This window comes from Chlorocebus sabaeus, chromosome 12 (assembly GCF_047675955.1).
Source record: "Chlorocebus sabaeus isolate Y175 chromosome 12, mChlSab1.0.hap1, whole genome shotgun sequence".
Taxonomy (NCBI): Eukaryota; Metazoa; Chordata; class Mammalia; order Primates; family Cercopithecidae; genus Chlorocebus; species Chlorocebus sabaeus.
The window spans coordinates 104,321,293-104,346,431 of NC_132915.1; the positions used below are offsets into that span (position 1 = coordinate 104,321,293).

Here is a 25,139-nt window from a genome sequence, read left to right on the forward strand (position 1 = left end):
GGGGATTTGGGTGCAGAGAGGACCAGCTCCAGTGTCCGAGCGAGGATCGGCGAGCAGCACGCGCAGTTGATTCCCGCGGGCGGCTCAATCATTCTGAGCAGCCACTCCGTTATCCTTAGTAGCGTCAAACTCATTAAGCACTCTAGCACAATCAAGCTCGGAACCGTTAGCAGGCCCTCCCAGCCTCGGCACCTGACCTCCGGGCAGTGACGCTCCGACACGGCTACTCACCCCCGCCTGGGCCGCTTCACCTCTCGTTCCCAAGTACACCCGGTAGGTTGCAGCAGTCCCTGTCCCTTTAAGGGGGCCGAGCCCGGGCTCCGCTACTTCCGCCCCGAAGCAACAGGGCGGTAGCGCGGGGGCGAGAGCGGGTGAAGGCGCAGCTAGAGTTCCCCTCATAAAGATGGCGACGCCCTGGCCGCTGCGTTCGCGCCTGGCGGTGACGTCACTTCCGGGGCGGAGGAGGCTGAGTGGTGCAGTGAGGGACAAACAAAAGGAGGCGCCGGAGCAGCGCTGCGGCCGGCGGCGGGACGGAGCGGCCGGGGCCTGGGGCTGCCTGCTGGGCGGCCGTGCGCGGCGAGCCCAGGTGAGTGGAGGGAGTGAGGAAAGGGGCGCAAGCTGTCACCTCTCGAAACCCACTTACACACGCCTTCGGCCAGCTGCCCGGTCCCGGGCGCCCGGGGGCATCTGGGGCTCTGTCCCGGGGCCGGCCCCCTGGGGACCTCCCGCGGTATTCGGCCTACCTCTGGGCTCCCCAGTGCCCGGGGTCTCCGGGGCACCACCTCTTGCCGGCTCCGCGGCGCGCGAGCCCCCTCCCAGGCACCCCTATGCCTCCTTGTGCTCCAGAAACCAGGAGTTTCCGCCACGGCTCCCCCATGTCCCCTTGTCATCCCCTGGGTCCCCCCAGATCCTCACCCCTCCACACACACTCTCCCCTTCCTAGAGGTTCCACTTCTGGGCTCTCCCCTTGCCATTTCATTTCCAGAGATTCCCGTAGTTGTCTTCTCCTGAGTTCCTGGTCCCCTCCTCTTCCCTTGCACCCCTCCTTCCTCTCGTTCCCGATGGGGGCAGTGCCCTGACTTGGGGGCAGGATCCCCGGCTAGGCTCTTGGGGCCTGTCTGGGATGGGATATCTGGGAAGACCGGTCCGGGATCTAAGAACCCAGACCGTGTTCCAGTCCTGTGCATTCAGGTGGCCCCGAGGGCCAGATCAAGTGAGGTCCGGGCCTGGTCCAGCCCTAGGTGGGCTGGACACCCAGCAAACTGAGCTCCCAGGCTGAAGGGGCATAGCTGGGGTCATGGAGTTCGTGATGATTCTGCTGCTTTCGCTGACTGCTTCTTCCCCTTGATCTGGACTGGAGTGAACCGGGGTTCTCAGCTGTTGTGATTGTTGCCTTTTTTGGGAAGGAGAGATGGGTCAGGGGTTGTCTGGTAGCCGCCTCCTGATGGAGAGTTGGCTGGAAGGGTGGGTGGTTCCTGCGTGAGCCACACTTCCACTGACTCCTTTTCCCCTGCCCTACCTCAGGAAGCCTTTTGAGAATGAGGTGTGGAGGGAGAGCACCTGGTGAGAGGAGGGGAACTGGGGGAGCCCGAAGTTCCCAAGGGTCTCTTCCACCTCTTCTGTTGGTAGTACTCTTAACCCCTGCCAAACTGTATTCTGCCCTTTGGGGCAGACCACCTGGCAGACAGACTGTAAGAAGGGGGAGGAGATCAGCTGTTGCTGATACTTCCTGTGGAGGGGATGGGGGAGTGGGAGTTTGTTCAGAGAGACTGGGCAGTGCTGATTGCTCAGTCTCACTGATGTAGCTTCCGTGAAGGTCAAGTCTTCCTCTGGCTCATGAAGGGAGGCAAGGACAGATGACCTGTGCTGGAGGAGGCTGTTGTGGACATGCCAGGGATGAGTGACTGCGTAACTGGTCTCTGCTTCCTTGTTTTCCTGGTCTTTGGGCTTTGGCATGGGGTCTCATGCCCCCTGCCTTCTAGGGACCATAGGGTACAGAACAGGGGGCACAGGGCCGGGCGTGGTGGCTCACACCTGTAATCCCAGCACTTTGGGAGGCTGAAGTGGGCAGATCACGAGGTCAGGAGTTTGAGACCAGCCTGGCCAACATGGTGAAACCCTGTCTCTACTAAAAATACAAAAAATTAGCCAGGCATGGTGCTGCACGCCCATAATCCCAACTACTTGGGAGGCTGAGTCAGGAGAATTGCTTGAACCCAGGAGGCAGAGATTGCAGTGAGCCGAGATCACACCATTGTACTCCAGCTTGGGCAAGAAGACCAAAACTCAGTCTCATAAAAAAAAAAAAAAAAAAAAAAAAAAAAAAAAAAAAAACAGAGCAGGGGGCGCAGGAAATGTTCATGACTTCCCCCTAGAACTTGACTAGATGTGGTGGTTCTCCATCCCATAGGCACACCCACCAGGAAACCATTTCCTTTGCAAACTCTGAGTGGCCTTTCTGAACTGTAGGGGATCCTGGGGATCACTCCTGTGGGTCAACTCAGGGAAGTGGCCAGACCCTGGGTTGCTGCCTGGTTTGGCCTGGACTTTGCCTGTAGGAGTTGGAAGGAAATCAGCGTGGTTCCTTACTTCCTCCTCTTAGAGTAGAGGTGATTCCAGGTTTTCACATGGAGAAACTGAGGCACACACTGATGGGCCAAGACCTCTTGGAGATTCAGGTGGGATGGATGTGGGGCTCTAGAGCCCAGCACACTGTCTCTCCATGCCTTGACTTATTCATTCATTCAGCCATTCTTTAGAAAGTGCCCATCTTGGACCTGGGATGGCTGGGAAAACATCCCTGTCCTCCTGAGAACTGCAGTCTGGGAGGAGAGGCAGACCGGAAGACACATAAGTTCTGATACACTATGGCCACCATATTAATGGAAATATTACAGAAGCAGCCCAGAGGAAGAAGGAATTAGCTCTGGGTGGTTATGTAGGGGGTGGTCAGGGTATGCTTTCTGGAAGAGGAGGGACTAGAATAATCAGTGACGGAGTCCAGGGGCCCAAGTTCTGGACCTGGCTCTGCCATGGGCAGGTGATTAGACCACCCAGCCTCAGTGGGTGCCTCATCCTTGACATGGAGGGTAGAGTGAGGTAGAGGTTGGCTTGGATGGCCTCTGTGCCTATATAGCTGTAGGTGCTTTACTGCCTAGTCACCACCACCCCATGTGGAATTGCGGGGTTGTTGACCTACTTCCCATGATGGCGGAGACCATCTTCCATGTCTGTCCTCCCAGCACAGTGCCTGGAACTTAGTCAGTGTAGTAAATAAATACCCAGTGGTAGAAATGTTGGAAAAACAGCCATCCCTCCTAGATCAGTCCAGGTGTCTTTGTCTGCCCCCGCCCTCCTCCTTCCTGGGTAACTCCTGCCGATCCTTTGGCTCTCTCTGGTGGCTGGGTCACTCTCCTAGCTTCTGGCTCCCTGAAACCCGTGTATTGTAGTAATCATACCTCTTTCCCCACCCTGCCACCCCCATGCACAGTTCTGCACAGTGTCTGGCGCATACGGAGTAGATGCTCTCTGGAGGCTGGTTGACTGTCGGAGGTGATGGGTTGATTTGGTGTTTAAGTTGGAGTCTGGGCAGAGGCTGGTTGACCCAGCCACCCGGCTGTGGCTCATCTCTTGCCACTTCCCCTCTCTGGCTCTGGATCTCGCCATGTCGAGCCCTGAAGCCTTCTCCGGATGCCATGTCTTCTCTCCTCCAGGTAAAGGTGTGCTGTTCCTCCTGCCTGGAATGTTCTTTTTCCAGCTCCTACTCTTAGGAGTCAACTCAGACAACTCCTCCTCCAGAAAGCCTTCCCTGACCCGACTAGTCTGGGTCTAGCGCTTCTCCTGGCTCCCCCGCAGCAGAGCTCTGAGCTCTCAGACCATCGCTACTGACTTGGCACCTCCTCAGTCGACCAGGTTCTGGAGGGTGGTGCTCTGTCAGAACCTCTCTTGTCCACCAGATGCGGTGGCTCATGCCTATAATCCCAATACTTTGAGAGGCCAAGGCAGGCAGATCGCTGGAGATCGGGAGTTCGAGAGCAGCCTGACCAACATGGGGAAACCCTGTCTCTACTAAAAATACAAAAATTAGCCAGACTTGGTGGTGCACGCCTGAAATCCCATCTACTCGGGAGGCTGAGGCAGGAGACTCACTTGAATGTGGGAGGCAGAAGTTGCAGTGAACCGAGATCGCACCACTGTACTCCAGCCTGGGTGACAGAGTGTGACTCTTGTCTCAAAAAAAAACCTCTTTTGTCACCCCAGAGCCCAGCCAAGGGCCTGCTACCAAGCAGGCTCTCAGGAAGTGCTGGCAGTGCGGCAGGTAACTGCGACAGTCACACATGTGCCTGCTGACTGCTGACGGCAGCTCTCGCTTCCTTGTAGGGAGGCAGCGTCCATGGAGCAAAAGGAATGCCAGGACCCTGCCCGGGCAGACGTGGGCCAGCCTCAGCACCGACAGCCGACGCGCAGATAGCAGAGCCGTCCTTGGGGTAAGGACTGGGCCCCTCTCCTTCCCGGCCAGCTCCAGCTCCAGTCAAGTGCCCTTCCCAGCTTGGGGAGCAGAGGGTAGCATCTCTGTCCCACAGTCCTTTGCTCTTCTTACTGTAGGTTCAGGGCACAGTGGCAGACAGCAGAATTACTGTCTTCTTCCTTCTCCCACTGAGTAATGTCTGCTTGCTGCATTCATTGACTGCTAAGTTGTTTCATTGCAAACCTCTGTTTTTGCTCCCTCACTCCAGATCTTATCAGTCTGGGTTTTGCTAATGCAGCCTCATGACCACATTTCCCAAAAAAGCATGAACAACGTTTCCCAAGTGTGTTCCATGAGACACCAGTTTCTTCGGTCACAGTGTTAATTCCGGGAAACAAAGACTTCTTGTTATCTTTGCTGTAGGACTTATCAGAGCCTTGAATGGATTGAGCTGACCACGATAAGGGAGCTAGCGACTCATCTTTCCCCACACTTATTTGATTGTGTAGGCATCTTTGGGGACTGGGATTCCTTGGCCTGTGCTTTGGAAAACAGTTCCCAGAGGCAGGAGAGTCCCTTGAGAGCATGTGGAGGATTAAATATGTTGACATAGAGCAGGCAGTTGGCAGAGCGCATATCCTAGAAGGTGGTCCTGAGTCATAGCTGGTGTATGTATAGACGGCTGTATAATTTTCCAAACATACTCAGGTCAGTGATCTCATTTGACCATTTGAGGATGCTCAGGCAGTGGCCATTATCTCCAGTTTACAAATGTGGAAACTGAGGATCACAGTGAGGAAGCAACTTGCCCAGACTCATCTGTAAAGAAGGCAAGGACATGTGGCTTGAATCCAGACCTTGGAATCCTGGGCCAGGGTCCTTTGTTCTCTGCCCTGAGGCCTCTCTGCCTTTACGTCTCACCTCAGTTTTTTGTGTGAAGGAAGGCCTGAGTCTCCCAGCCTGGATTTTAAAAGAAATAGTAATTTTTTTTTTTTTCGTAATTACCGACATAGTTGCATATTCATTGTATGTTTTTATACTGTTTGGCTATTTTTGGGGGACAGGATCTCACTCTGTTGCCCAGGCTGGAGTGCAGTGGCACCATCATGATTCAGCCTTGATCTCCAAGGCTCCGGTGATCCTTCTGCCTCAGCCTCCTAAGTAGCTGGGACTACAGGTGTGCACCACCGTGCCCAGCTAATTTTATTTATTTATTGTGGAGATAGAGCCTCTCTACATTGCCCAGGCTGGTCTCGAACTCCTGGGTTCAAGAGATCCTCCTACCTCGGCCTCCCAAAGTGCTGGGATTACGGGTGTGAGCCACCATGCCAGGCCTGTTTGGATCTTTAATGTCATCTAGGAAATGAGGCTCCGCTGATTCCCATCTTCAGAGGTGTGAATGGGAAGGGGTATACTCTTCCACATCTGTTATTACCATTTGCTTATTTTTATATAAATCTAGTCATGTTTGAGTTGCTGATTCACAGCTTGCTTTTGTTTCATTTAATGATATCCCCGGGACCTCTTTCCCATGCAAGAGGTAGATAGAGTTGTGTGTGGTCCTGGCAGAATGCACACCCTCGAGACCCCCCCGGCCCCTCCCCCTCACATGCTGGGAGTTTTGAGCTGTTTGGGCATTTACAGCAGCAGAGGGAGGTGGGAAGTGCCTGGTGTGTGATTGTGTCCACTCTCCTGTTTATGGGACAAGGTCAGCCAACTCCTGGCTCTGCCCTGTAGGAGTTTCCTGTTGGTTTTGAGGAACTCTGTCCCCTGGAGAGAGGGGAGGCCTGAACTGTAGTCTTTCATGCTGGGCAGCGCTGAGCAGGAAGCAGCATGTCCTGCTTGTCAGATCATAATTCCTCCTCCTTGCCAAGGATGGTGTGGAGTGAACCGCATGGGCCGGCCTGAGGGGTTTTGGCCTCCACCCACCGCCTGGGTTCAGGGGACGCACACGAATCAAGCTGAGACAAATTGAGTCTGAGCCATTGTTCTCCTGAGCCCGGCCCTTCCCGGGGACAGGAAGGAACAGGCAGACCCTGACTCAGTTTACCCTTGCTGTCTCTGGAGGAAGGGTTGGTTGTGGTCCTTTTGGCGTGCTCCTTTCAAGTTTTAGTTCTGAGAGTGGGCAGGTGAGGAGCAGGAGGAGGGCCCGCCCTGCTACCTGGGTCCAAAGATGCTCTCTTTTGGGGTATAGCTGACCTCAGGAAGGGTTTGGGCAAGGAGAGTGTACGGGCGTGGCAGCCTCATTTTGTGGGGCTGCGAGAGCGTCTGGCAGGATTGCGCTGGGAGTGAGGTCTGTGCTGGAGCTCCTGACATCTCACCTGTGTTTTTCAGGCTCACTGTCCTGTCACTGTCCCTCCCCCATGTCACTTCCTCCATTCTTCCCCAGGAGTCTCTTTTCTTTCCCATACACTGCTTGGGAGAGAGCCGTGGAGCTGGCCACTCCACAGATGGTGCTCAGCATCTCCGGCTTCTCCTCCTTCCTGCAGTAGCACCTTCACAGTCCGTGGTCATCCTCAGCACCGTGTCTCAGTGCTAAGCCGCATGCTGGGATGCTGCACGAATTTGCCCATCTTACCTTTGCCACAGCCTTGTGTGTGAGGTTGCTTTACCATTTTACAGACCAAGGCCCAGAGGGATGAGGTCTCTGGCCCAAAGTTATACAATGTACATGTGGCAAAGCCAGTACTTGAACCCAGGTTGGTATGACTTGGCAGCCGGGGCTCTTTCTGCTTCACTCTCCATTGCTCCTTTTTCTCAGGTTCCCAGGCTTTTGGGGGCCTTCAGAGTCACCTGGGAGCTTGTTTAAAATGCTGTTCCCCTGAGGTCACCACCACAGACCTGCAGAGTCTGCCCTGGAAGGTTGGCCCCAGGAATTTGCGCTTTGAAGATGCCTCCCCAGCAGCTGTGAGGCTGGTGGGCTACAAACAATGCTGAGAAACACTGACCAGAGGCCACTCTTTCAGCCTTAGTCCCCATCGTTACCGCAGAACTCACGCCCTTGGTGTGGATGCAGGGCTGAGCTCCCCACAGGACTGGGACCGGACAGTTGGTGGGTTTTTTTTACTTTTTTATTTAATTAATTTTTTTTCTTGAGACGGAGTCTTGCTCTGTCACCCAGGCTGGAGTGCAGTGGCGCAGTCTTGCTCACTGCAACCTCCACCTCCCTGGTTCACGCCATTCTCCTGCCTCAACCTCCTGAGTAGCTGGGACTACAGGCGCCCGCCACCACCCCCGGCTAATTTTGTATTTTTAGTAGGGATGGGGTTTCACCATATTGGCCATGGCTGGTCTTGATCTCCTGACCTTGTGATCCACCCGCCTTGGCCTCCCAAAGTTCCGAGACTACAGCCGTGAGCCACCGCGCCTGGCCTACTTTTTAAAATTTATTTTTATTTTTTTGAGATGGAGTCCCATTCTGTTGCCCAGCCTGGAGTGCAATGGTGCCATCTTGGCTTACTGCAGCCTCTGCCTCCTGGGTTCAAGCGATTCTCCTGTCTCAGCCTCCCAAGTAGCTGGGATTACAGGTGTGCACCCCCATGCCCGGCTAATTTTTGTATTTTTAGTAGAGATGGGGTTTCACCATGTTAGTCAGGCTGGTCTTGAACTCCTGACCTCAGGTGATCCACCCGCCTTGGTCTCCCAAAGTGCTGGGATTACAGGTATGAGCCACCGCACCCGGCCAGACAGTTGTTTTTTAGTGGCTTCATTGTGTGTGTGTGGGGGCGGGGGGGGAAGGTGAGGGGCTTAAGCTTCCCTCCTCAAGGCCGTGTGGGGCTGAGGTTTCTAGAAGGGCTTTTACTCCTGGCCACAAACGTTCCCTGCCGTCTTCCAGATGCATTTCTGTTGCGTCTTGCGTCTCGCAGCAAGCTCGTCTACATCTAAACGTCTCTTGAGGGCTTAAAACCTCAAAATTAAATTGCTTTCTGCAATCTAAGCCTCACGCCTAGAGTGATGTTCCACTGGAGTAAAAGTGGCTGTAAAATTCCACAGCTTTCACATGCCACCTGGATGCCCTCAGAGTGCATCTGCCAAACCTGCGCCCTCTGACGGGCAGCATGACAAACGCACTGGCCAGCAGCGGGGGTGGTGGGCGGGAATCCTGGCCCTGCAGGACACCTCGCATCTCCCAGCTGACTCCATGGGTCAGGATCACTGGGGGTAACCCCCTTCTAGCCCAGAGAGTCAGGCACCAGGCAGCTCACCCTCTGTCAGACCCTCCAGTCCTCTGCCTGACCTGCCTAGGGCTTGGCCAGTGCCCAGTCCCCCGGGATCCCAACAGAAGATGCGTCTGCTGCCTCTCTGGGGTACTTGTGGCCACATTTCATAACCTGTCTAAGAAGGCAGTGCTGGTGTTTATAACAGGTTAAGTCCTGTAAACCGTGTGTGGCCACGACTCCATGTGCAAATATGAGTGTTGGCTGGACGTGGTGGTTCCTACCTGTAATCCCAGCACTTTGGGAGGCTGAGGTGGGAGGATTGCTTGAGCCCAGGAGTTCCAGACCAGCCTGGGCAACATAATGACCTGTCTCTACAAAAATAAAAAATATTAGTCCGGGTACAGTGGCTCATACCTGTAATCCCAGCACTTTGGGAGGCTGAGGCGGGTGGATCACCTGAGGTCAGGAGTTCAAAACCAGCCTGGCCAACGTGGAGAAACCCCATCTCTACTAAAAAATAAAAAAATCAGCTGGGTATGGTGGCATGCACCTGTAATCCCAGCTACTTGGGAGGCTGAGGCAGGAGAAACGCTTGAACCTGGGAGGCGAAGATTCCAGTGAGCCAAGATTGTGCCACTGCTTTCTAGTCTGGGCGACGGAGTGAGACCCCGTCTTAAAAAAAAAAAAATTAGCCAGGTGTGGTGGCATGTGCATGTAGTTTCAGCTACATAGAGGCTGAGACTGGAGGACTGCTTGAGCCTAGGAGTTCAAGACCAGCCTGGGCAACATAACAACCTATCTCTACAAAATATTTTTAAAAATAGCCAGGTATGGTGGCACATGCGTATAGTTTCAGCTACTCGGAGACTGAGGCTGAAGGATTGCTTGAGCCAAGGAGTTCAAGGTTGCAGTGAGCCGTGATCGCACCATTGCACTCCAGCCTGGGCAACAGAGCAAGATCCTGTCTCAAAAAATATTAAAATGGCTTGCCTTCCAGGTCCCTCTGACCCCAGGGTCCAAACCCGACACTGCCTTCGGGCCCTAAACCCAGAGCTAGGCTCCTTTCCAGAGTTTCCTTATAGCGGTACCTGTGAGACCAGAGGTATCTGAGTATGGCCTGATGGGGTTCCCTGTAGAGCCCTGGTGTCCATGTACCCCTAGGGAAAAGAGGGTCTTGTCTCAAGAATTATCAAGGGCCTGGGTCCCAGGCAGGTCCAGGAGGCCCATTTGCCTTTGAGGCAGGTTGGCACAATGGAAAATCAGGCTTGGGGTGCATCTTCCCAGCTCTTCCTAGCCCTAGTGGCCTTGGGCAGGTTACCAAACTTCTCTGGGCCTCAGACATCACACCCATAAAAGGACTGATAAACTCTTCCATAATAATAACACCAGCGAAGCTTCCAGAGCCTTACTGTGTGGCAAGCACTAGTCCAAAAGCTTTATATGGACTGTCTCCTTCTGTCCTCATCACAACCCTTTGAGCAATAGACTTGTCAGCCTATTTTACGGATGAGGAAACTAGAGCCTAGCAAGGTGAAGGGACTTTCTCACGGTCTCGTGGTGAGGTGGGTGCCACCTTGCGGCTTTGCATGAAGGTTGGGAGATGGGGCAAGGACACTTAGCTGACAGTCAGTAACTGGGCGCTTCTGCCCCAGCCTAGCAGGGCGAGGGCAAGCCCTGAGGCTGCACCTCTAGCCCCACCTGCTTCCTCTCTGTGCTTGGCTCTGGAGCTGCTGGGAGAAGCCCAGGTGGGTGTCCCTCGCCTGTTGCCTTTCGCCCTAGAAGGCGGGCCATGCCCTTACAAGTTGGCGTGAGGATGAACCTGGTTGGGGGCCCAGCGCAGGTGAGAGCAGTTTGGAACTGACCCGTGCTCCCCTCCCCATCCAGCCCTGACATCTCCCCTCTTCCTCTCCCCAGGAAGTGAGGGTGTGCCCTTCTACACAGGGTGAGTCCCAAGCCAGGCAGCACCCCCAGCCAGCAGCCTCTGACTCACCCCAGCTGGGTGTGGGGGCCTCCAGGGCAGTGCCCGCCCTGGGGATGGTGGAGGCTGAGACCTCTCTTCCCCCTCTGGCTCTGGGATGGGGGAAGCACATGACTCATGGCCCGTGGTGGGAGCAGATCCACAGGCTTGGAAGCCTCCCGGGACAGGGCCTGTTGAGAGCGGCCCCTTCCTGCTCCCTGGGAGAGCACTGGAGGGCCAGCCTTCCCATCTCCGGTACAGGAGGGGTGCCAGCCTCCCGCCTTCCCTCCTGCCTGGGAAGTTTTCCCGGCTCAGCCTTGTTTGTGCTTTCACAAAAGGCTCTCTGTGCCCTGTTTACCCGCAGCCCGCCTGCCTGCCGCCCAGGTGTGGGAGCCACGCCAAATCCCCGTGGGCCACATGGGGTCTGGTGCATGCTGGGGGGTGTCTCTCTCTGGGACAGAGTGGGCGGCTTGTCATTTCTTGACTCCTTTCCCTGTCTTCGAGAAGCATCCAGGGGATGTGGACTGGGACTGAAGCTAAGGACTGGCTCTGAAAGCAGATGGCCAACTCTGCCACACGGAGGTCCTGAGCCTGGGAGGGTCTCCAAGTGTTCGAGGTTCTGCGAGTCCCAGCGAGTCTTAGGGGGTCCTGGGGGTCTCTGAGTGGTCTGGCCCCTGCTCAGAGACATGGTGCTTGAGGCTCGACCCTCACCCAGGTCAGTCCCCACTGAATTCTGGGAGGGTCATCTGCGATGGCAGGTGGGACCATGGAACGACAACCTGCGTGTGTCCGGTGTTGTATTGACACATGATGTCTTACTTTTATTTCTCACGATAACCCATTTCACAGCTATAACCCGTTTTAGGCTGTAATATTTTAGAATGTAGTATTTCCATCTTGCCTTTGAGGACACAGAGGCTCTGAGGCCCCATTGAGGCAGTGGTGGGGTTGGATTTTTGAGTTGCCCAGCTCTGGGGTCTGAGCTCCTCCCTGCTCTGCTCCCAGGAGGTGAGGACTACAAGCTGCTGAGAGTGAGTGTTATGAGGTAGGGCAGGCAGGATGAGGCTGACCTGTTTCTAATATACGGATGGCAGCTACTCATAAATTCTTTTATCATCCTGAGAAACCACACAGTGAGGAAGGTCTTTTGATTTATTTTCAAGTAGTTTTTCAACTCATAAACGTACCAGATTTAAATAATGGAAGAATGTGTAATGTAGATAGCCCTCTACAGTCTTACCACGAGTAGACTTAACTATATACAGTTCTATGCATAGCTTTCTAAATTTTTTTCTGTACACAGTAATAAGTTTGTTATTGATATAATTTTATTTTTTGAGACAGAGTCTCACTCTGTCACCCAGGCAGGAGTACAGCAGCGCAGTCTCAGTCCACTGCAACCTGCGCTTCCCAGGTTCAATCGACTCTCCTGCCTCAGCCTGCTGAGTAGCTGGGACTACAGGTGTGTGCTACCACGCCCAGCTAATTTTTTTGTATTTTTAGTAGAGATGGGGTTTCACCATGTTGGCCAGGCTGGTCTCAAACTCCTGACCTCAAGTAATTCACCCGCCTTGGCCTCCCAAAGTGCTTGGATTACAGGTGTGTGAGCCACCGTGCCCAGCCATCATTCTTGTTTTAAAAAATTGCCGGTCACGGTGGCTCACACCTGTTATCCCAGCACTTTGGGAGGCTGAGGCAGGTGGATCACGAGGTCAGGAGATCGAGACCATCCTGGCTAACACGATGGGCATGGTGGTGGGCGCCTGTAGTCCCAGCTACTTGGGAGACTGAGGCAGGAGAATGGCGTGAACCTGGGAGGCGGAGCTTGCAGTGAGCAGAGATTGTGCCACTGTACTCCAGCCTGGGCGACAGAGCGAGACTCTGTCTCAAAAAAAAAAAAATTATACCAGTAACAGGCCAGGTGCAGCGGCTCACACCTGTAATCCCAGCACTTTGGGACACCAAGGCAGGTGGATCACTTCAGGTCAGGAGTTGGAGACCACTGTGGCCAACATGGCGAAACCCCGTCTCTACTAAAAATACAAAAATTAGCCAGGAGTGGTGGCGCACACCTGTAGTCCCAACTACTTGGGAGGCTGAGGCAGGAGAATCTCTTGAACCCAGGAGGTAGAGGTTGCAGTGAGCCAAGACCACACCACTGTACTCCAGCCTGGGGGACAGAGTGAGACTCTACCTCAAAAAAAAAAAACAAAAACGTATTTTCCTAATTTTTTTTTATTGTGGTGAAATACACATGACATAAAATTTATCATCTTAACCATTTGTAAGTGTACACTTCAGTGGTATTAAGTACATTCATATTGTGCGTCCATCACTGCCACCCATCTCCAGAGCTGTTTTCATCTCGCAAAACTGAAACTCTCTGCACCTATTAAATACTCACTCCCCATTTCCTACTCCCCCAGGGCCTGGTATCCCTTCTGCTTTCTGTGTATTCACTTAGGTGAATAAGTGAAATCAGAGTATTTGCCTTTTATGACTGGCTTCTTTCACAGATTTTATGTGCTGCTCAGCAACATTCTTTTATGCTTAATATCTCTTAGATGTCTTTTGGGTCACTGCATACACGTCTACAAGGAAGGTGGCGTTATTCCTGGTTTAAAATTGTAGAAGCTCGGGAGGCTGAGGTAGGAGAATCGCTTGAACCTGGGAAGTGGAGGTTGCAGTGAGCCAAGACCTTGCCACTGCACTCCAGCGTGGACCACGGAGTGGAGCGAGACTCTGTCTCCAAAAATACAAAAACAAAATAAAAGAAATTGTAAAAGCAGAGGCTTAGGCTAAACAATTTGCTTGGGGTCACAGAATTATTTATTGCTAGAGCTGGATTTGGACCCACATGTCCCAAACTTCAAGTCTCTTGCTCTCTCTGCTCCTTGAGATCCACCTGTGCCTGAGGGAAGGCTGGGGCTCTCTGGTTTACTCATTTAACTCCCAGGCACAGGGATGCCCTGGTCCTAGCCAGGAACCTGGTCCCATTTGTCCAAGGCACCTGCTTGAGCTGCCTTGTGGAAAGGGTCTGTTCTGCACAATGCCCACTTCTACATCTCCCTGGGAGCAAGGCAGGACCAGGTAGGGAGTGCTCACGAGATCTACAGAGTCCTTAGGGGCCGAGGAGCAGCAGCTGGAAGGAGGAGCCGCCTCCGCTGCTCTGGTAACCCGGTAAGATGCAGTAGCTGCTGCTGCCTGCTGAGCCTTCGCCTGTGTGAGGTTGGGGAGAGCACTGGCTATGCAGGGTAGGAATGCATGATTGTTTCGGTGAGTTTTGTGTGATGAAATGGTTTAAGAAAAGTATAAAACCTAGAACAGATACATCCGTATCAAGAACTCAGCTTTGTCAGACTTCAGTGTTTTGCAGTAATTGTTTCAGATACACACACACACACACGCATGTACACACCGCTCACCCACACTCGAATGTGCGCATGCACTTAAATAAGATATTCCAAGCACAGTTGAAGCCCCTTTCCCATTTTCTTCCCTCCCTAGATACAATCATTATCTTGGTTTGGAGACTTTCCATGCATGCTTTTGTATCTTCAGTATCCTTGGGTATACACCTTGTAGAAAACCTTATATAATGTATGCATCATCTACAACTTGTTTTTTGGATTAACATTGCTTTTGAAGTTCATCCATATTGATACATGTTGCTACAGTTCATTAACTTTAATTGATTTAATGCATTTCCATTGTATGATTAGAACAACGTATTCTTTCTCCTGTTGATGAATATGTAGGTCATTTCTGATTTTTTGCTATTACGAACGATTCTTCAGTGAGCATTCTTGTGTGTGGTTTCTCACTTATGTGTGCAGCAGCTCTCTAAGATGCATAAATAATGAGGAGAGGAGTTGCTGGGTTGTAGAGTTTGTGCGTCCTACCTTCTCTAAGAGATCATCATGTTTGCCAATTGGGGGAGTAAAATGATATGTGATTGTTTTAATTTACTTTCCTTGATTATTAGCAAGGCTAAGAATTATTTCATACATAGTTCCATTTGCATTTTTCCCCTGTGAATTGCCTATGCATGTATTTTGCCATTTCCCTTCATTGGATTGTCTTTGTCTTATATATGCAGGATTTTTGTATTTATTCTGGATATTAATTGTTTCTTTTTTCTTTTCTTTTCTTTTCTTTTTTTTTTTTTTTTTTGAGCCAGAGTCTCACTCTGTCACCCAGCCTGGAGTGTGGTGGTATGATCTCTGCTTACTGCAACCTCCACCTCCTGAGTTCAAGGGATTCTCCAACCTCAGCCTCCTGAGTAGCTGGGACTACAGGCATGTGCCACCACGCCCAGCTAATTTTTTTGTGTTTTTAGTAAAGATGGGGTTTCAGCATGTTGGCCAGCATGTTGGTCTCAAACTCCTGACCTCAAATGATCCACCTGCCTCAGCCTCCCTAGGTGCTGGGATTACTGGCATGAGCAATTGCATCCAGCTGTATTCTAGATATTAATCTTTTTGTAGTTTTAAACTTTAGAAATAAATCTTCCTAGTCTATGGCTTCTTTTCACTTGTATATTATTATGTCTTTCGATGTATGTTTTAACTTTAATGTGATCAATACATTACGTTTCCTATAAGGATTTATACACTTTGTGGTAAGATATTCCTGTCTTAATGACATTAAGATAGTCTCTGATTTTTCTTTTTATTTTGAGACAGAATTTCACTCTTGTTGCTCAGTCTGGAGTGCAGTGGCCTGATCTCGGCTCACTGCAACTTCCACCTCCCTGGCTCAAGCCATTCTCCTGCCTCAGCCTCCCGAGTAGCTGGGATTACAGGCTCCTGCCACCACACCTGGCTAATTTTTTGTATGTTTAGTAGGAACAGGATTTCGCCATGTTGGCCAGGCTGGTCTCAAACTCCTGGCCTCAGGTGATCCGCCCACCTCGGCCTCCTTAAGTGCTGGGATTACAGACGTGAGCCACCACACACAGCCTGTCTTAGCTATTCTTGATCCTTTGAGATAGTGATTTTTAAAAAAAAAAATTTTTTTTTTTTTTAGGACAGAGTTTTATTCTTGTTGCCCAGGCTGGGGGTGCAATGGCATGGTCCTGGCTCACTGCAGTCTCCACCTCTTGGGTTCAAGCAAGTGTCCTGCCTCAGCCTCCCAAGTAACTGGAATTATAGGTACCCGGCATCATGCCTGGCTAATTTTTTGTATTTAGTAGAGATGGGTATTCACCATGTTAGTCAGACTGGTCTCAAACTCCTGGCCTCAGGTGATCCACCTGCCTCGGCCTTCCAAAGGGCTGGGATTACAGGTATGCACCTCCACGCCCGGCAAAATAATCTTTTTTCTTTTCTTTTATTTTTTTTTTTTGAGACAGAGTCTCGCTCTGTTGCCCAGGCTGGAGTGCAGTGGCCGGATCTCAGCTCGCTGCAAGCTCCGCCTCCCGGGTTCACGCCATTCTCCTGCCTCAGCCTCCCGAGTAGCTGGGACTACAGGCGCTCACCACCTCGCCCGGCTAGTTTTTTGTATTTTTTCGTAGAGACGGGGTTTCCCCATGTTAGCCAGGATGGTCTCGATCTCCTGACCTCGTGATCCCCCCGTCTCAGCCTCCCAAAGTGCTGGGATTACAGGCTTGAGCCACCGCGCCCGGCCAATCTTTTTCCTTAATTATGAATAACAAATGCTTATAATAAGAAAATAGAGGCCAGGTGCGGTGGCTTACGACACTGCACTCCAGCTTGGATGACAGAGTGAGATTCTGTCTCAAAAAAAAAAAAAAAGAAAGAAAAAGATAAGTTTGGGGTGAAAAAGGATAATAAACAGCAGTCTAATCTCACTTCTAAGATTGTTCAGTGTGTGTGTGTGTAGTTTATGGCAGAGGGGTTATCTACTTTTTAGATTTAACATACTTTGAACATTTCCTCTTGTTACCAAGCGTTTTGCTCCAACGCACTTTTGGGATTACATAGTATTCCCTTATCTGATGATTTAATAAGTCTTTTTTTTTTCTTTTTTTTTTTTTGAGACGGAGTCTCGCTGTGTCACCCAGGCTGGAGTGCAGTGGTGCGATCTCAGCTCACTGCAAGCTCCGCCTCCCAGGTTCACACCATTCTCCGTCTCAGCCTCCCTGAGTAGCTGGGACTACAGGCACCCGCCACCACGCCTGGCTAATTTTTTGTATCTTTTAGCAGAGACAGGGTTTCAACGTGTTAGCCAGGATGGTCTCGATCTCCTGACCTTGTGATTCACCTGCCTTGGCCTCCCAAAGTGCTGGGATTACAGGCATGAGCCACCACGCCTGGCCTTTTTTTTTTTTTGTTTTATTTTTGAGACGGAGTCTTGCTCTGTCACCCAGGCTGGAGTACAGTGGTGCGATCTTAGCTCACTGCAACCTCCACCTCCTGGGTTCAAGCAATTCTCCTGCCTCAGCCTCCTGGATAGCTGGGATCACAGGCGCCTGCCACCATGCCCAGCTGATTTTTTTTTTTGAGACAGAGTCTTGCTCTGTCACCCAGGCTGGAGTGCAGTGGCACCATCTCGGCTCACTGCAAGTTCCACCTCCCAGGTTCACGCCATTCTCCTGCCTCAGCCTCCCCAGTAGCTGGGACTACAGGCGCCCGCCACCATGCCTGGCTAATTTTTTGTATTTTTAGTAGAGACGGGGTTTCACCGTGTAAGCCAGGATGGTCTCGATCTCCTGACCTCATGATCCGCCCGCCTCAGCCTCCCAAAGTGCTGGGATTACAGGCGTGAGCCACCGCACCTGGCCTGATTTTTGTATTTTTAGTAGAGATGGGGTTTCACTATGTTGGCCAGGCTGGTCTCAAACTCCTGGCCTCAAGTGATCCACCCGCCTCGGCCTGCCAAAGTGCTAGGATTACAGACATGAGCCACCGTGCCCAGCTGTTTATTATTTTGTATCTTGCTTTTGTCCTAAATGGCAGTATGTGAAGAGCTACTTCATTCCACTGAACAGACCCTCTCAACTGCATTCTCATGGCTGTTTTTTTTTTTAAGGCAGTCTCTGTCACTCAGGCTGGAGTGCAGTGGTGCAATCATAGCCCACTGCTGCCTTGACCTCCTGGGCTCAAGCAGTATTCCCACCTCAGCCTCCTGAGTGGGTAGAACTACATACACTGCTAATTTTTTTGTAGAGATGGGATCTTGCTATGTTGCCCAGGCTGGTCTCCAACTCCTGAGCTCAAGTGATTCTCCTGCCTCGGCCTCCCAAAGTGCTGGGATTACAGGTGTGAGCCACTGCATCTGGCCTCTAGTAGCTTCTTTTTTTTTTTTTATTTTTTTGAGACGGAGTCTCGCTCTGTCGCCTAGGCTGGAGTGCAGTGGCCGGATCTCAGCTCACTGCAAGCTCCGCTTCCTGGGTTTACGCCATTCTCCTGCCTCAGCCTCCCGAGTAGCTGGGACTAAAGGCGCCGCCACCTCGCCCGGCTAGTTTTTTGTATTATTTTTAGTAGACACGGGGTTTCACAATGTTAGCCAGGATGGTCTCGATCTCCTGACCTCGTGATCTGCCCGTCTCGGCCTCCCAAAGTGCTGGGATTACAGGCTTGAGCCACCGCGCCCGGCCTCTTTTTTTTTTTTGAGACGGAAGTTTCACTCTTCTTGTTGCTCAGGCTGGAGTGCGATGGCATAATCTCGGCTCACCATAACCTCTGCCTCCCGGGTTCAAGCGATTCTTCTGCCTCAGCCTCCCGAGTAGTTGGTCTGGTAGCTTCTTTAACCGAGGTGTGCTTATAGTCCACCTACTGTGTGCTAGGCCCCGCCTAACTGTATCTTTACCAGGTGTCCCGGAGTCCTCTGATGGTTTTCCTTCTTCCATTTCCCAACTTAACTCTCGAACACACTTTTCCTTCACTCACCAGGCCTCTCCTGAAGCCAGGGTTGCTCTGGCAGGGCCGGGCCAGGCCTCTCTTGCTCTCTACCTCCTGTTCACATCCACCTGCAGGCTCTGACTGGTCGTGGCACACTGGATGTGTTGAGTATTTCAGGCCTTGGCCTTTTAGCAGCCCTCTGAGTCAGGGCCTATCTTTAGCCCCATTCACAGATGGGGTAACTAAGGCTCAGAGAGGTGAAGTCACCGGCCCAGCATCACAAGTAGCAGAGCCAGGTTGGCCCTGGCCCGGCCTTTGCCTCCAAGCTCATGTAGAGGGCTTGCTCTCCACCCACCTGGGCTCTCACACGGGTCATTTGGGAAGCCCCATTTCTGTGATCTTCATGAGGGTCCTGAGAGCCTGCAGGGCATTTGTTACCTTCCCCCATGTTACGATGGGGAACCAAGGTGCTGAGAGGGGAAGGTGTCCTGGCTCCTGGGTAGTCCCCTCGCTCTCTGCCAGCTGGAGGCCAGAAGAGTGAGGACAAGGGGTGTCTGTGATGGTGGCGGCAACTCTTCAGTCACAGCCCAGCAGTCTGACGCGGGGGTGGGCAGATGAGGGGGAAGGAGGAGTCCAGACTGGGCAGAGGCCTGGGCCCACCCACCCCTTGGTCCATTTTTTACACAACATGGACACATCTTTAACAGATTTGCTGCTCCTTTCTAGACAGGGAAACTGAGGCCCTGGGAGAGAAGCTGTTCCACAGCTCCGCCGGGACGCAGTGCCAGCTGAGAGGGCCGAGCACAGGGACGATAAGCGAGGGCACTTTCCAGAAGACAGAGATAGCCCAGCCACCCCCATCCCTCGCCTCAGAGGCTCCCTTCCCTTCCGGGGCATTTCTGGCCACACCCAGGCGCGCCCCAAGAAGGGCTCTCACGGGGTTCTGCTCCATCTGAATGGCCCGCCCTGGAGGTGCTGCCTGTCTGGGCCCTCTGCACATCCAGGTTCGAAGGCCGCCTCTGTCACTTCCAGGCGGTATGAAGCTGGGCAGAAGACTTCTGTGTCCGAGCCGGGTTCCCTGGTTATAAAATGGACACCCTAAAAAAAAAAAAAAAAAAAAAAAGCCTTAACAAAAGGACATTCTCATATGTGTTAGAACGTGGTGAGCCTTGAGGACATTATGTTAAGTGATAGAGCCCGTCACAAAAGGACAAATACCTTATGATTCCACTTACACGAGGTCCCTAGAGGAGCCAGATTGACAGAAACAGGAAGTGGGATGGGGTGGCAGGAGGCGGTGGGGGGAAGGGGTGTCGTGTTTAAGTGGTGCGGGGTTTCAGTTTGACGAGGTGAAGAAAGTTCTGTGTATGGTGGTGATGGCTGCACAACAGTGAATGTGCCTCATGCCACTGAACTGCACCCTTGAACATGGGTAAGATAGTAAATTTTCAGTTGCGTGTCTTTTATGACAGTCTAAAAAAATTGAGGGAAAAAATGGACCTGGAAACAATGGGGACCTCCTGGCTCGGCGCTAGGGAGAATCTGGCCTTGGCCTTGATTGTCTGTTTCTGAACTGGAACTGCTCTTTTGTGGGTGTCTGGTCATCTGCAGTCCTGAGCTCCTGGGCGGGTCCCTCCAGTGGGCCCCTCCCTGTGGGGATTCCTTGGGGCTGGGCAGGGAAAGGAAGGGCCCAGGCCGCCTGGCTTTAGCTGCCTTCCCTATCCCAGCCCCAACCCACATCCACCTGAAACTGCTGCCGGCCTCTCCACCACACCTGGGGCCCACGCCCTGCAGTGCCCCACCCCACCTTGTCCCCTTTCAGGCACTTTCTGGGAGAGCCTCTGAGTGTATCGAGTCCTAACAGTTGACTCTTGTCCTCAAAGAGAATCCGACTTCACTAGGCGCTGAGAAGATGGAGGAAAGATTATACCAGCCTGGGGTGACTGCACCCCACTCTGCACAAAGCACTTTAAAAGCATTTGGGGGCTGGGTGCGGTGGCTCGCATCTGTAATCCCAGCACTTTGGGAGGCTGAGGTGGGTGGATCGCTTGAGGTCAGGAGTTCGAGACCAGCCTAACCAACATGGTGAAACCCTGTCTCTACTAAAACACAAAAATTAGCCGGGCGTGGTGGTGGGTATCTGTAATCCTAGCTACTCAGGAGACTGAGGGAATAGAATCGCTTGACTCCAGGAGGCACAGGTTGCAGTGAGCTGAGATCATGCCACTGCACTTCAGCCTGGGTGACAGAGTAAGACTCTGTCTCAAAATAAAAATAAAAATAAAAATAAAAGCATTTGGTTCCCTAGACTTCCGGGTGCAGTAGCTCATGCCTGTAGTCTCAGCTACTTAGGAGGTTGAGGTGGGAGGATCACTCAAGTCCAGGAGTTTGAGGCCAGATGAGCAACAAAGCAAGACCCCATCTCTAAAAAGTTTTAAAAAATTAGTCCAGTGTAAGGCCCGGCACAGTGGCTCACACCTGTGATCCCAGCACTTTGGAAGACTGAGGTGGGCAGATCACGAGGTCAGGAGTTCGAGACCAGCCTGACCAACATGGTAAAACCCTGTCTCTACTAAAAATACAAAAATTAGCTGGGCATGGTGCTGCATGTCTGTAATCCCAGCTACTCCGGAGGCTGAGAGGAAAACTGCTTGAACCCAGGAGGATGAGGTTTCGGTGAGCCAAGATCGTGCCACTGCACTCCAGCCTGGGGGACAGAGCAAGACTCCCTCTCAAAAAAAAAAAACCAAAACCGGACACAGTGGCTCACGCCTGTAATCCCAGAACTTTGGGAGGCCAAGGCAGGCAGATCATGAGGTCAGGAGATAGAGACCATCCTGGCCTCTATCAGTGAAACCCCTTCTTGACTAAAATATGAAAAATTAACTGTGCATGGTGGTGGCGCGCCTGTAGTGCCAGCTACTCAGGAGGCTGAGGCAGGGGAATTGTTCAAACCCAGGAGGCAGAGATTGCAGTGAGCCCAAATCGCACCACTGCACCCCAGCCTGGCGACTGTGTGAGACTCTGCCTCAAAAAAAAAAATTTTTTTTAGCCCCGTGTGGTGCTGCACGCCTACAGCCCAGCTACTCTGGAGGCTGAAGCAGGAGGATTGCTTGAGGCCAGGAGTTTGAGACCAGCCTAGGCAACATAGCAAGACCCTGTCCCATTTAATTAAAATAATTCCGTGGCCTCTCAGCAGCCCTGTGTGGTATGGTGCCTATCATGTATGTGAAGAAACTGAGGCTGCAAGCAGCGAGGAGCTTGTCCAAGGTCCCACAGTGAGGCTGCCAGAGTCCAGGCCCACACCTCGGTGCTGGCTTCCCCTCTTCATCCTCAGCAAGAGCCGTGTGGGAGGGAGCCCCCCCCTGCAGGGGGCAGGCAGGCGGCTGTCACCACCCGCTGGTTCCTGTTGGGGTGGGGCTCCTTTCCCCACACCCCTGGGAAGTCAGCCCTGGATTTGGTGCCTGTACCCTCTTTCCTGATCTCCCCTGACACTGCATCAGAGGGGGGCAGTGACTTGTCCAGAATCACACAGCAGAGGATGAGGAAACGGGCGCAGCTGGGGGTGACCCCTCCGAACAGGTTACCCTCACCAGCGTAGGCCCAGGCACCGGCCGGGCCAGGCCTGCGAGAGACTCCAGTCCAGGCCCTTCTCAGCTCTACAGCCAGCCCCAGGCTCTGCCTATTGGAACCCCAGGGCTCTCCTCCACCCCAACTGGAGAGAGGAACCTGAAGCAGAAGTCCCACCTTGGTCATTTTTTTTGCCCCCACTGGACCTAGCCAAGGGCTGAACAGACTCCAGATGTGCCCTGATCAAGCACGGAGTGGGGGCGGGTGGTCAGAATCAGACCTGATCGGGACAGTGTTTCCTGCCCTGGGCAGGTGGTTTTACCTCTGTGAGCCTCAGTTTCCCTCACCTGTGTGACTGAGCTGGGAACACTTCTTGCCTCAGGAGGAGGAGTGTGGGTGGTGCAGACAAGCCCCAGGCTGGCGGCACTGGGGCGGCCCCTTGCAGAGGAAGTGGGTGCTTCTGTGAGTGAACACACCCCACTCCCTGAACACGAGGGAGGCGTAGTATCATTGCCACCACATCCTGCCCACTCAAACGGCCGCGCCTGCCCTGGCTGTCTCATTCCAGACTCGGGGGCAGGCAGGCTGCTGCATGCACCGGGCTCCTCTCCTCCCGCTTCCGTTCCCCAGTCTTCAGGCCCTGGCCCTGGATGGGGACTCCAGGTGTCCGCGTGTCTCAGTGGAGGCAGCTGTGTGATTCAGCAGACCCTCCCAGTGCCACTTTCTTTCCCAGCAGTGTAGGTGGTGCGTGGACCCAGCTGGTCATTAGAGGGCCCGGGCCTTCCTGTGGGGCGGGTGCTTGCGCTGGCCCGTGAGTCCTGGCATCGCTAGGAGGGCTGACTTCTGGGCTGGAGCTGCCAGCCCAGGGCGGGTGGTGGTGTCTGCTGGCCCCTTGGTGACCTGAGCACTGGTAATGCTGAGGGGCGGGGAAGCTGCACTCCCAGGCCTGTTTCTTTTGGCACTGCCTGGGTGAGACCTTGGGGAGGCAGAGGGCAAGTCCCACATGGTGGCGAGGACCTGAGCCCGGTGGTGGGGGACAGGCCTGCTGGGTTTGTTCTTACTCTACTCTGCCACTTAATAGCAGGGCGATGTTGGCAGGTGATGTCACCTCCCTGAGCCTTAGCACCCCCATCTATGGAATGGGGCTAAAGAGGCCTGGTCTCTTGGGCATCAAAGGGACCCTAGGAGGGCCTGTAGGGGAGGCCTGCCTGGTGCCTGGCAGACTTTCAGGCCCTCAGCACTGCACCAGCTGTGGCCATCATCACCCCTGCTGAGTGCCCCATTCCACCTGCCTCACATGGGGTCTTGCTCTGCTTTCCTCCTGTCCTCCCCATCCAACATAGCCTAGAAAGACCTAGAAAGACTTGGCGTTTGCATAGAAATGCTGTTCTTTTTTTTTTTTTCTTGAGATAGCGTCTCGCTCTGTCACCCAGGCTAGAGTACAGTGGTGCGATCTCCGACCATTGCAAGCTCCGCTTCCCGGGTTCATGCCATTCTCCTGCCTCAGCCTCCCAAGTAACTGGGACTACAGGCGCCCGCCATCACACCCGGCTAATTTTTTGTATTTTTATTAGAGATGGGGTTTTACCATGTTAGCGAGGCTGGTCTCAATCTCCTGACCTCGTGATCCACCCGTCTCGGCCTCCGAAAGTGCTGGGATTACAGGCGTGAGCCACCACACCTGGCCCGAGAGGTGCTGTTCATAAAGAGTTCCTTACTAGGCCGGGCACGGTGGCTCATGCCTATAATCCCAACACTCTGGGAGGCCAAGGCAGGTGGATTGGTAGGAGTTCAAGGAGTTCAAGACCAGCCCGGCCAACATGGCAAAACTTCGTCTCTACTAAAAATACAAAAATTACCTGGATGTGGCAGTGGACGCCTGTAATCCCAGCCACTTGGGAGATTGAGACACAAGAATCGCTTGAACCCAGGAGGCGGAGGTTGCAATGAGCCAAGTTCATGCCACTGCACTCCAGCCTGGGTGACAGAGTAAGATTGTCTCAAAAAGGAAAAAAAAAAAAAGAAAAGAGTTTGTTACTATTCCGGTTATTAACATTATCAGTAATCAAAGAAAGGTGGCCCATCTTCTGGGCACCCCTGTTCCTCTCCCAAGAGAAACAGACACATTTGACACAGGCATTTGAAACTTGGTTTAGATAAAAATCTAGGTTCTGGGTTACAGTGTAAGGTAAAAATAGAGTGTAAAGTAAAAGCACAATTTGGCCAGGCACGGTGACTCACACCTATAAATCCCAGAATTTTGGGAGACCAAGGCAGGTGGATCACCTGAGGTCAGGAGTTCGAGACCAGCCTGGCCAACGTGGCAAAATTCCGTTTCTACTAAAAATACAAAAATTAGCTGGGCGTGGTGGCAGCTGCCTGTAATCCCAGCTACTGGGGAGGCAGAGGCAGGAGAATCTCTTGAACCCAGGAGGCGGAGGCTGTGGTGAGCTGAGATTGTGCCACTGCACTCCAGCTTACATAGCAGAGCAAGACTCTGTCTCTAAATAAATAATAAGTAAAAGCACAATTTATTTTAATACACAGAAAGGGCTGGGTGCTGTGCCTCATTCCTGTAATCCCAGCACTTTGAGGGGTCAAGGCAGGATTGCTTAAGGCCAGGATTTCAAGACCAACTTGGTCAACATAGTGAGATCCTGTCTCCAAAAAATTTTAAAAATTAGCCAGGCATGCTGGCACACACCAGTAGCCAGCCACCTGGGGGAGGCTGAGGTAGGAGGATTGCTCGACCAGGGGGTCGAGGCTGCAGTGAGCCATGATCACGACACCACACTCTAGTTTGGGCAACAGAGCAAGATCAGGTCTCTTTTTTTTTTTTTTTTTTTGAGACGGAGTCTCGCTCTGTCGCCCAGGCTGGAGTGCAGTGGCCGGTTCTCAGCTCACTGCAAGCTCTGACTCCCGGGTTTACGTCATTCTCCTGCCTCAGCCTCCCGAGTAGCTGGGACTACAGGCGCCCGCCACCTCGCCCGGCTAGTTTTTTGTATTTTTTAGTAGAGACGGGGTTTCACCATATTAGCCAGGATGGTCTCGATCTCCTGACCTCGTGATCCACCCGTCTCGGCCTCCCAAAGTGCTGGGATTACAGGCTCGAGCCACCGCGCCTGGCCGATCAGGTCTCTTAAAATAAAAATTTAAAAATTCTAAAATACGCCTGTAAT

The 25,139-nt window shown here is 52.7% G+C and overlaps 2 protein-coding genes across 16 annotated transcripts in view; one reads left to right on the top strand and one right to left on the bottom strand.

Annotated features, from left to right (window-relative positions):
* Nucleotides 1-860, bottom strand: part of KYAT1 (kynurenine aminotransferase 1) — a 42,610-nt gene extending 41,750 nt beyond the window's left edge. For 10 of the 13 annotated variants that reach the window (XM_073021991.1, XM_073021990.1, XM_073021988.1 and 7 more), the window contains exon 1: nucleotides 232-310. The gene's annotated coding sequence lies outside the window, so the exon portion shown is untranslated. Of the gene's footprint in view, nucleotides 1-231; nucleotides 354-743 lie in introns of those variants that run through there. The other 3 variants (XM_073021996.1, XM_073021987.1, XM_008006002.3) reach the window with 3 other exon arrangements.
* LRRC8A (leucine rich repeat containing 8 VRAC subunit A) overlaps nucleotides 461-25,139 on the top strand; it is a 37,921-nt gene continuing 13,242 nt past the window's right edge. Inside the window, exons 1-2 of one of the 3 annotated variants that reach the window (XM_008006011.3) lie at nucleotides 461-586; nucleotides 4,381-4,487. The gene's annotated coding sequence lies outside the window, so the exon portion shown is untranslated. Of the gene's footprint in view, nucleotides 587-2,373; nucleotides 3,714-4,380; nucleotides 4,488-25,139 lie in introns of those variants that run through there. The other 2 variants (XM_037995354.2, XM_008006012.3) reach the window with 2 other exon arrangements.